Source organism: Lactuca serriola, chromosome 6, assembly GCF_051521515.1.
Source record: "Lactuca serriola cultivar US96UC23 chromosome 6, Lser_US96UC23_V15, whole genome shotgun sequence".
NCBI lineage: Eukaryota > Viridiplantae > Streptophyta > Magnoliopsida > Asterales > Asteraceae > Lactuca > Lactuca serriola.
The window spans coordinates 140249161-140260018 of record NC_136413.1 but is presented as its reverse complement, the minus strand read 5'-3'; the positions used below and the strand labels follow the sequence as shown (position 1 = coordinate 140260018).

The following is a 10858-nucleotide window of genomic DNA, read 5'->3' as shown; positions in this document are numbered from 1 at the left end:
TCGGTCCAAGAGAGGGCTTTCGGGTCCTTAAGAGGGTTCGGCTCCTTAAGAGGGGTTTCGGGTCCTTAAGCCCTTTTTGTCCGTTTTTGCCCCGTTTTAAGCGGTTTTCGACCCAGTTAAGGGTCGGGATGGCCCGAGAGACTACAAAAAGTTTAAGGAACTTTTGAGAGAGATTTGGGAGAGATTTAACATACTTAGAGAGATTTGGGAGAGATTTGACATTCTTGGAGAGATTTCTCATACAAAGAGAGTTTTGGGAGAGATTTCATATTCTTAGAGAGATTTGGGAGAGATTTCATATTCTTGGAGAGATTTCTCATACAAAGAGAGTTTAGGGAGAGATTTCACATACTTAGAGAGATTTGGGAGAGATTTCATATTCTTGGAGAGATTTCTCATACAAAGAGAATTTTGGGAGAGATTTCACATACTTAGAGAGATTTAGGAGAGATTTCATATTCTTAGAGAGATTTGGGAGAGATCCTCGATTAGAGTGAGATAGAGTGAAAACGATTGAGAGAGGTTTTGTGTGTGACAAATGTGAGCGTCCGGCTTCGCAATACAAGGTCCGTAAACCCTGTTAAGCCTTGTTTAAGGATCTTACACACTCCCGATGAGTATGCAACATTGTTTTATCGGTTTGGCTCGTCACTTACCATAGTTTTAGGTTAAGGAGGTCTAGATGTACGTACTTTTCGATTTATGATCTCTCATTAGAATAGCAAGTTGTTTAGAATTTACATAACGTAAACTCTAGTACCCACGGGCAAATCGAGTCGAACGGTTTGAATTGTTGACTTCAGTTGACTTTGACTTGACCGGAAATTGACGGTTGTCACACATGATAAATGGATTGGTTGTTCCTGTGAATTGGCATATTCTTAAGGATTTACTAAACATCTTATTGAAGCATACTACACTCGGAAACAATAAGAATAAACTTGTTACAAAAAGTAGAAACACCCAGGAGGTAGTTTTTTAATTTCTTGATTACATTTGTTATCTCATTCTTGTTTCTTTTTATGTGTTTAGGTTATTAAAGTTTAATCTTTTTTTTTAGGTAAAATTAGAACAAGGTTTAGAAATGATTAAAATCTTCAAAGATCATTCAAGCAAGCAATGCATATTGGATGATTTTGAGTTTTATGAAGATCGACAGAGGAGAATTCAAGAGTAGAAAGCTAAACAAGAGCAGTTTCAGAAATAGGTAGATTTTATCATCACATCATCATAATCATCAATATATCATCATAATCACATGTGAAAAATGTTTTTTTATGTGTGAAGGGAAGTCTGTTAGTGATGAAAAGAAGAAAGAAGTGAGTAGTTTTTTTTTTACCATTTGTAAACCTTGTTCAAACCATTGATTGTGTCCAAGCATATTTTGCTACTCACAGTATCCTCTAATATAACAATCATTAAAAGTTAAAACCGAAGCACTAATTATGCTTTTTAAAAGAAATTTAGTGTGGTTAAAAAGAAAATATAAACAACTAGTTATTTAGGTAAAATAATTTTACTATAAACACATCAAACTCATCCATAATTGAAAATGGAGCTTCTGTCATCTCATAAAGTGCAGGTGCAAAACATAGTGTTGAGAATGATCACTCTCCTCCTGTTATGCACCATAAAGATTATTACACAAAAAAGTTTAAAAAGTTATATCTTAACTATGTAGATTATCCCAATGTATAAAATTTAGTGATAGGAGTCATGTGGTTAACAAGTATGAATTATAGGGGTATAGAGTTTTGTAGGACTTATAACACCCAGTTCCATTGATCAGGTATGTAAATAAACATGTGCATCCCACTGCACTCCTGTATACATAAAAATATGATGATAACAACAAAATAACCTCACTAAGACATAAAGACAAACACCTGTTGTGCATGAGGAACTTAACATAACAGAAACCCATGTGTCCCTCGATTGTAGAATAGTGATGAATAGAGGATAGCTATCATACATTAACAACAAAAACTAAAAATCCACTTTAATAATAAATCAAATGTTACAATTCATTTCACAATCGGTTAAACCATGAGTCAAGATGGATATATACTAGTGAATTATACCTTGTTGATCTTAGAAATTGCAACTGATTTGATTGCCATAAACTTCTGATGTATAATATGAATCGAATTGTATGTATAATCAGTAGACATGAATCAGAGCTACAATCATAGAAACCTGTGACTATCAACGACAATAATTCATAGAAAACGATCTGCTTTTCCTTTATCTTCAAGCATTTTGTTCAAAATTTAAATTACAAATAATAATAAAAATTTAAATTACAGTTAACAAGTTAATCTCGTACCATGAATGATGTCCATGTGTTCTATAGATCTGGAATCAAAATAGAGATGAAATCTCAGGAGGTTAGGGCAATAAGTAACCTACAATGGTAGGAGGTGTGACCGGAAAAGAAGGCGTTCAGATGTAACTCTGATTGGATCATCGATAATCACTAATGAACAGTTTAGGCCTTCGACGAAGAATAATTGTTGATCTGATCGTTATCCAAAGCGCCGCTATCGTTCAACTGGATCTAAGCTTCTCAATATCAATCTAAGTATAAAACAAATCTTATTTATATCCTAGCTCTTGGAAGCTTTAGATAGTGCGTCGTCCAGTAGCCTAAAGTTCACCTCGGAGAGTGCTTGTCGATGATGAGACAACCAAAACAGAAACGCCACCACATTTTGTGGTTTAGATTTTAGATTCAAAGGATCCAGAGTCTTCACCTTACTCGATTCAATGAATAAGGGAGACGGTTGATGGAGGAGACGATGTATTTCGGACGTTAGTTCTGGATTGGGGAAAATCAACGACGAAGATGTGATAGAAAGAGGGACGATGAGACGATCGAAGAATTTGGGAGAAATACGACATCGACTGATTTGGTGGAAATGATCTGAGTACCATAAATGTCCTTCGATTAATTTCAATACCATACTCTCGTGTGTTATTTTTTCTACTTATTTACAAAAATGCTACAAATTATCGTGACATTCTATTAATTTGATCTAACGGCTATTATTTGGTTCTCAGGAATATATAAGTTCTCAAATAATCCTTCCTCTTTCTCTCTCTCTCTCTCTCTCTCTCTCTCTATATATATATATATATATATATATATATATATATATATATATACACACACACGAGTTATCAAACTCATATCTTGATATCATTTATGTACTTGAGTACTCTACCATGAGATTTCCCACTTATTCAAGCGAGTAGTATACACTTTTATGAATTTTCTTATCGAACATACTCGGCTTGTCATGATAGATCTTAGTTAAGGGCCTAATGAGTGAGACATTATTCATTATCTAAGTACAAAAATACTTAGGTTACCCATGCCACTGTAACCGTTAATCTTTGGAGATGAGATACGTATGTATATATCTATATGGGCCGAGATACCTGTAACTCTCACCAACCTTTGTGTTGACTCTCAAACTACATGTATTGTCAGGAGATCATTGAACTAGCCTTTAGCCGAAGAAATGTTCACGGATTTCGGGCAACAGAGTTTCACCTAGTTTTTGTTATATCGTTTATATTTTATGGCAAATTTATGAACTTATTATTTATATTTGTATTAACCATGTTTTCAAACCTTAAAGTGGAATATAACTATTGTTTTGTTATTGTTGTAACTTGTGATGTATATTCAATTTGTTTGTGATCCATTAACTAAGTCGTACAACCCAACGTATTCCGCCGCCTAAGCCGGGGGTGTGACAGTTAGCCCCATCACCTTCTTCAACCACCACATACACAGACACAAAATTACCTCCAACAACATTGATTACTTTGATCAACTTTCTAATATCATGATCATCAACATTACACAATAAAACAGTTCCTCGGGATATTGATAAGATAGACTAACTTTTGATTCATCTGGAATACCAATCTTACTTATCTCCAAATAAACAAATTCAGTGAATGTGGTGGTCTCGTAAAATTCTACACTATAATAAAATATTATCGGCATATATCCTTGTAGCCATACATATGATAGTTTGAAGTTAACAAACTTCCATCTTCTTTCAGTGATAAACAAGACAAAATACTCGGTTGAACTCATAGTAGAATTTTTTATAGAAAAAAGTTAGAGAAAAAAACAATTACGTTTAATTAAAAAATAAGATTTTTTAATATACCATTAAAAATATGTATAATATAGTAGTCAAAACCAACATGAAATATTAACTTCTACCAAATAGTAATCAACTACCAAAAAAAATTAAAACAAAAAATCACGAAACCGTATCCTTTGGCCTAAAACCATAGGTTTTAAAAAAAAATATGTTTTTTAAAACCGTATTTTACCTGGAGCATACCGTAGGTTTCCAAATGGGTTATGGTTTCGTTTACAAAATATGATTTTTTTTTTATATACAAAACCCCTAAACCGTAGGTTTGGAGTGAAAAGTAGGCGTTTTTTCAGTAAAATACGTTTTCAGTGGTTATTTTAGGCTAAATTGCCCAAAATACTTTTTTTTTGTTATTAAGTGACAAATCATTTGTCCATTTGGCTTGATTAGTCATTTTCTCTGATAATAATACTCTCAACTCTCTTTAATAATACAAAACTATGGATATATTTATGCAGAATTTCGGCAGATTTGACTTATGTCTATCTTAACTAAGTTTTTTCTACCAAATAGCAAATAAATCAATTTATTTATCTTTAATTGGGTCAAAGTTCTTGATAAAAAACATAGTAGCGCATTTATTGATGAGATGCATTTGTCTTGCTGTGACGAAGGAAAAAGGCTGAGTGGGCGGGTGTTTGTTGGTTTGGCTTTATGACTCTGCTTGTCCTTTTATGCGCATCACCATTCCTTACCCTTCTCACCTTCCTTTATTTATCATCTCTTTCCCACCCCTACCCTTCTCATCTCTCACCATTTTTTTCTCTCTGAAAACTCCGTTCAAAAGAAGAATAACAAAGAAAGAGGAAGCTTTTTTCTTTTGCGGGGAATGTTGTCTGGCTCGAGGCCACTAGAAAACCTCATATATATGTGTGTGTATCATCATCATAGTCAACGCAATGGTTATTCATGTTCATTGTCTTCGTTGACTAGCGACGGTGATAAATCATTCTTGATCTGGTGTCGTCGGACCAGGCTTCATTCCCCCCAACTGTGGCTTCCTGTGTTCTAAAAGAGCCGATCTTTCTTTACACTACAAACTCCCATCACGAAAAGATTAAATGATCGAGGTGGGTTTGTGTTTATTCTTTGGAATCAAGGCTTTTTGTAGCTTGTTTTTATGTTTTTTGGTTGTGGATTATGCTCGGTGATGACAGATGAAGGAGAAGATAGGTGTAATGATGAAGAATTTTGTTCGACTGTAGTTTAACTCTGTCAAATACCCAGAAAACAGCATCCTACCAAAAAGGTTTCTAATCATTACTACTCTACGAAATCTGAAAACTAATTGGAAAGGGATTGTGAGTTTGGACTTTGGACTGCTATATTTTGTCGGTCTTTTAAACTCTGATTTTGCCATCATGATGCTTTCAAAAAGAATCTGGATGATGTCTTTTAACTCCTTTTACGCCGATGGTTTCCCATTTGACTTTCTTTAAAATCATACTTCATCATCATTACCTTATGATTGATACAATAATCTTTCTAAACTAGGGTTTTCATTTTGCATGCGTATCTCAGAATTAAAAATTTGTAAGAAGACGCATTAAGGATTTAATGTTCTTGATTCAATTATTGATGTGCTCAGATTCTTGGATTCATGGCCTATCAAGAAACCTATAGTCCTAAGTTGGGTATTTTCTTTACCAAATCTAGTCGCTAACTTTTTTTTTTTTCGTTTTGTTGTTTTATTTAGTATTATTTTAATGGATTAAGAAAAACCATGAATGTCTGTGAACAGCTTGTGTCTTGGGGAAAGTAGAAAAGAGTGATATACAGCAGTGTTTTAGATTTGAATTCTTTCACTAATCACTGTTTATGAACCCTAAAATATGCAATTGCAGTGTACTGTTTTGACTTTTGATTGATTTGATTGCCTTGGATGCTGCATGACTTTGTCCTCATCATCAACAGTTGGCTCTTATAACTTGTAACCCAACTCATTTTTTAAATATCTTATCAAAGTTTTCTTGAAATTAGGACATATTTCAAATACTGTAATCAAAGCAAGGACACCCAATGTTTAATATGAAGCCTGCATTTGTTGGATAAAAGGGTAGGTCATCTTGGATTTGTTGAATTCAAAGAGTGTGGACTTTGAAGTGAGTGGAGAAGAAGATATGGGTAAAGCATATGCATAGTCTGTGGTCATATCTCATATGCATATAACCTTTTGAGGTTTTCATGAAAGTAGCAAAAAAGGAATGAGATTGTAACAGAGTAGAAGTTTAAAAGTACATAATGATGTTTCGTGTTTGTGTATATATATTTCTTGTGACTAAACTATTTGACTTCATCTTATTTTCCTTATGTTCATTAATCATAATTATATATGTTACAGTTTTTTTAAAAATCGTAGTAAGAATAACTTTTGAGCCTGCTTAATGCACGAAGTTGGATGTGTCCCTATTATTTCAATTTCGAATCATCAATGATAGTCCTCTTTAAACATTAACTTTTTTTTGTGGGGTAAACTCGAGAAATTAAATATTTTTTTGTTTCAACGAATTTTCTTATCTAATATTTTCTTATCTAATTAAATGATGACATATATCATATTACTATATTAAAATAAAATATTATTAAATTTTATTGAATGAACATTAAATATGACATATATTATTATTTAATTGGGTAGGAAAATTTATAAAAATAAGAAGTAGAAGGATATTTAATTTCTCAAACATTTAAGATTGTATTTTACAATTTTATAATAAACCATTACCTAAAATATAAATTAACTCAAAATATCTGGGTCTTTAATTTGATATTAAACTTATACAAATATGCCATTTAAACTTATATTTTGAAATTATATTTCTTTTTAAATGAATGTGACTATAAATACGTTACAAGTATTTACCCTTTTTCATATTTTAAACGAAAATAAAATTTGTATCGATTAATAAGTACAAATTGTAGACGTTGATTTTTCTCCATCATTTTAAAAACTTATGCTAATTATTTTTCAACTTCAACCATGTATCAAAAGTTTACACTGAAAACATATATTTGTTATAAAAATCATTATGTTTTCATTTTATTCAATTTGGTTATTTTTTTTTTGCAATTTAACCATTGTTTTTTTTTTTTTTATAATTTTGATCATTTATCCGGTTGTCACCGTTGACATTGAAAAAGACACTGACGTGACGTATTGATATGTCGCTATTTGTATCAATTATTAAATAAATAAAAAGTACGTTATTATTTATTTTCTAAACCGAATTAACTATGCAATTTTAAAACCTTGTTTTTATTTTCAATTGCTAATGTTTTATATTAAATTATAATGTATATGTTTTGTAACACGACAATTTCAATCAAAAGGCGGATTTAACTTTAAAATGTGTGGTCGATACGATCATTAAAGACTATTTTCCGCGCCTAACATAATCGCAACGATCATTATTTGAAGCTTCACCGTTTGGAAGATTCTTAGGAAGGCATATCCCCAATGGTGACCCCTAACTATTGCATTTGATGATGTTGCGTGAAGTAAGGTGTCAAGAAGTGTTTGAAATGAGGAGGTTTCTTTTTGAGATACATGGGATGTAGTTGGATTTTGGTGAAACTGAATATATTTTGATTAGTGGGTTAAGAATTAGTCCTTATGTGGATTTACTCCATGACGAAAGAGGCCGATCAAATTCAAATCTCCATGCTCAGTTGTTCCCCGACATTATAGATGAACGTTTGCGGCTCAAAAATTTAGAAGACTAAATTATGTTTCCGGATTATTTTGCACTTCAAGATAAAGATGTTGTAATGCTTATCCAACTTGTTTTTTATGTTAAAAGGTCTCTACGGACGGGTCGTTAAAACGGGCATTCCTGCGGCAATATCCAAGCTTGCTGATAATATAGATGATTGGAACAGGTATTACATTTAAAAATTGTGTATAAATACAATAATAATTATAATAAATAAATTGAAAATTGCAGGTTTGCATGGATACATATTTCTGGACCTATACTTCGAGGTTGATGCGTGGAATGTTTGAAAATATAGAAAAATTTAGAATATTCAAGCATGCCAATCCCGAATCGATGAAAGCACACAAGTATATCGTTGCTGGTTTTATGCTTCCGTTTAAGGTTAGTTTCTAATGTATATTTTCGTTTTTTATACCATAATAGCATTGTACTTCCGTTTGTACTATATAATACCATTGTACTTTCTTTTTTATACTATAACAACATCATACTTACCTTTCTTTTCCATAGATATGGATTTTGGAGACGTTACCAGAGGCAACACGATTTTATGTTTGCATGCTAACAAAATTGCCACGAATGAGGTCGTGGAGAAGAAAAACACTGTTATCTTGGGTTCAATGTTGTTGAATAATCAACATGTCTATCGTATGCTCTTTATATTATAATTATAAATTCCAGTGTTTCTTCATGTTAAACTAACAATCTGATTTTTGCAGCCTAACAACCATCATATTGTTGTCGTACCAAACGAGACGGAGCTGATGGAATTGTTTTTTATTCGCTATGTGAATTGGACCCTTAACCATGAAGAATCTCCCCCACGGCAATAAAGTCCACTAGGGGTGTTGAACGGGTAATTTTTTCGGGTTTCAGGTAATTCGGGTCGGGTAATTCGGGTTTTTCATGTTAGAAAAATTACCCGTTACCCTACCCAAACTAAATTCGGGTAATTCGGGTTTGGGTAATTCGGGTATCGGGTCGGGTTTGGGTAATTCGGGTATTACCCGAAATATATGATTTTTTTTTAATTTCACCTAAAAATAAATTTAATGAAATAAATACGTCGTGCTTTATTAGTCTTGTTTATATAAACAAACGAGAAATAAACGAAGTTACTCAAGCTTTGAACATTGAGATTTTCTACTCAATAATACATAAGATATCAAGTAATTTTTTAACGACTTAATCTAATCTAATAAGATGTTAAAAAAACAAATACCTAAAGATCTTAATTTAAAAGTTTAAAATGTTTAAGATAAATGTAGTCATAAGTTTTGCCATGTTCTAAAGTTTCGTCAAGATAATGAGTTTGTTAGTTGTAATAAAAACTATAATCAAGAAAACAGTTAAATTTTAAAGATGATATATAAAAATTACTTTTAATATTGTTAGTGTCGTATTGTCATAATAAATATATTTATGTTTTACAATAATGATAGTTAGTTTAAGCGTAATCAAATACCTATTATATAGTACAAGCTCTACAAAAAAAAAAAATTTAAATAATTTGGGTAATTCGGGTATACCCGAAACCCAAAAAAAATACCCTTTACCCGACCCGAAAAAATTTCGGGTAACCCGATTACCCGGAAAATTTTACCCGATACCCGATTTACCCGACCCGTTTTACCCGATACCCGAAAAAATCGGGCGGGTAATTCGGGTATCGGGTATTTTCGACAGGGCTAAAGTCCACCTATTGTTGCATCGTCTCCTCGAAGAAATAAGTACTAGTCGGAAACATCTTCAACTGAAACAGTCACAAATGCTTCTACCTCACAACAACCTCAAGTAGAAAGAACTTATATGTTAAACGACACATCAATAAGGTCGGTAAAGAAGAAGAAGACGAGCACAAAGGCATTGGTGAAGCATCTAATAGGCATTGTAGCTGACTTAACTTCTAAAATAGACCGTGTATTACAGGAAAAAATGAACCAGATACAAGGTTTAGAGAGGAGGACATGTTAAATGAAGAGGAGGAAGAAACATATTAGCATGGTACAAAGTTGCATTGTGATGATACATTTACACATGGTTTGGAGGGGGAAGTTGGGCGTACACCTACAGGGAAAAATGTTGAGTCGTCACCAGATGTAGGTCAACATCACAAAAAAATAGTCAATCCTATTGTTAGGCTGCAATGAACGAAGGGTGTTTCATGGTATCAGCAGACTCCATTTACAGTGGTACAAAACTAATATTTTAAATTTGGTGTATTTTTAAAATATTACGTTATTGACAATTAATTAACATTTTAATTTTTTAGATCGAATCCACACCAAAATTGAAGAAAATCACCAAACCAAGGAAAAAAAGCAGTGGAGTGTCTCGGAAAAGCAAATGAAGACATTAGTGATGTTTCAAATTATCTACTGTTACACAGTCCTTATGCTGGTAGTACGTTGGGTTTTTGGAATGAATGGAATATGATCTCTTCCAACCTCAACACTACATACAGGCTGCATATACTCCAACTAGATGTGGAGCTTTGGTCAAGGAGGTTACTTGCAGTTACTGACTCTTAGTGGTTAATTTCTTCAGTAACATTCATTAAATTTTAAATACTTTTTTAGACGATAATTTATATAAATATTTGTAACATTTTTATCTTAAAATATACAACATATTGCAATATGGAGTGCCTTACTCATGGAAAGACGACTGTCGAACACAAGGTGGACGATATACCGTCAAGAACTCAATTTGCAACCCGGAAAAATCATTTTTTAGGAATGTAGCAAATGGTGTTGGAGGCTATCCCAAACGGAAGGATGTGGATATGGTTAGTTTAGTTTAATAATTATATATATATATATATATATATATATATATATATATAATATTACCAAATTTACTACTATTTTTTTTCAAGTTCTATTCTCGATAACGTTGTTGGTGTCCATTGGTTTTTGGCAGTGCTACATCTAAATACCTGGAAAGCACTCATTTATGATT

General features: G+C 32.5%; 1 long non-coding RNA gene across 1 annotated transcript; it reads left to right on the top strand.

Annotated features, from left to right (window-relative positions):
* The first annotated feature begins 4799 nt into the window (after positions 1-4799).
* Positions 4800-6487, top strand: LOC145056958 (uncharacterized). Its single transcript, XR_013685947.1, has 2 exons — positions 4800-5430; positions 5703-6487. It is a non-coding gene; the product is annotated as an uncharacterized LOC145056958 (long non-coding RNA).
* Positions 6488-10858: the final 4371 nt, after the last annotated feature.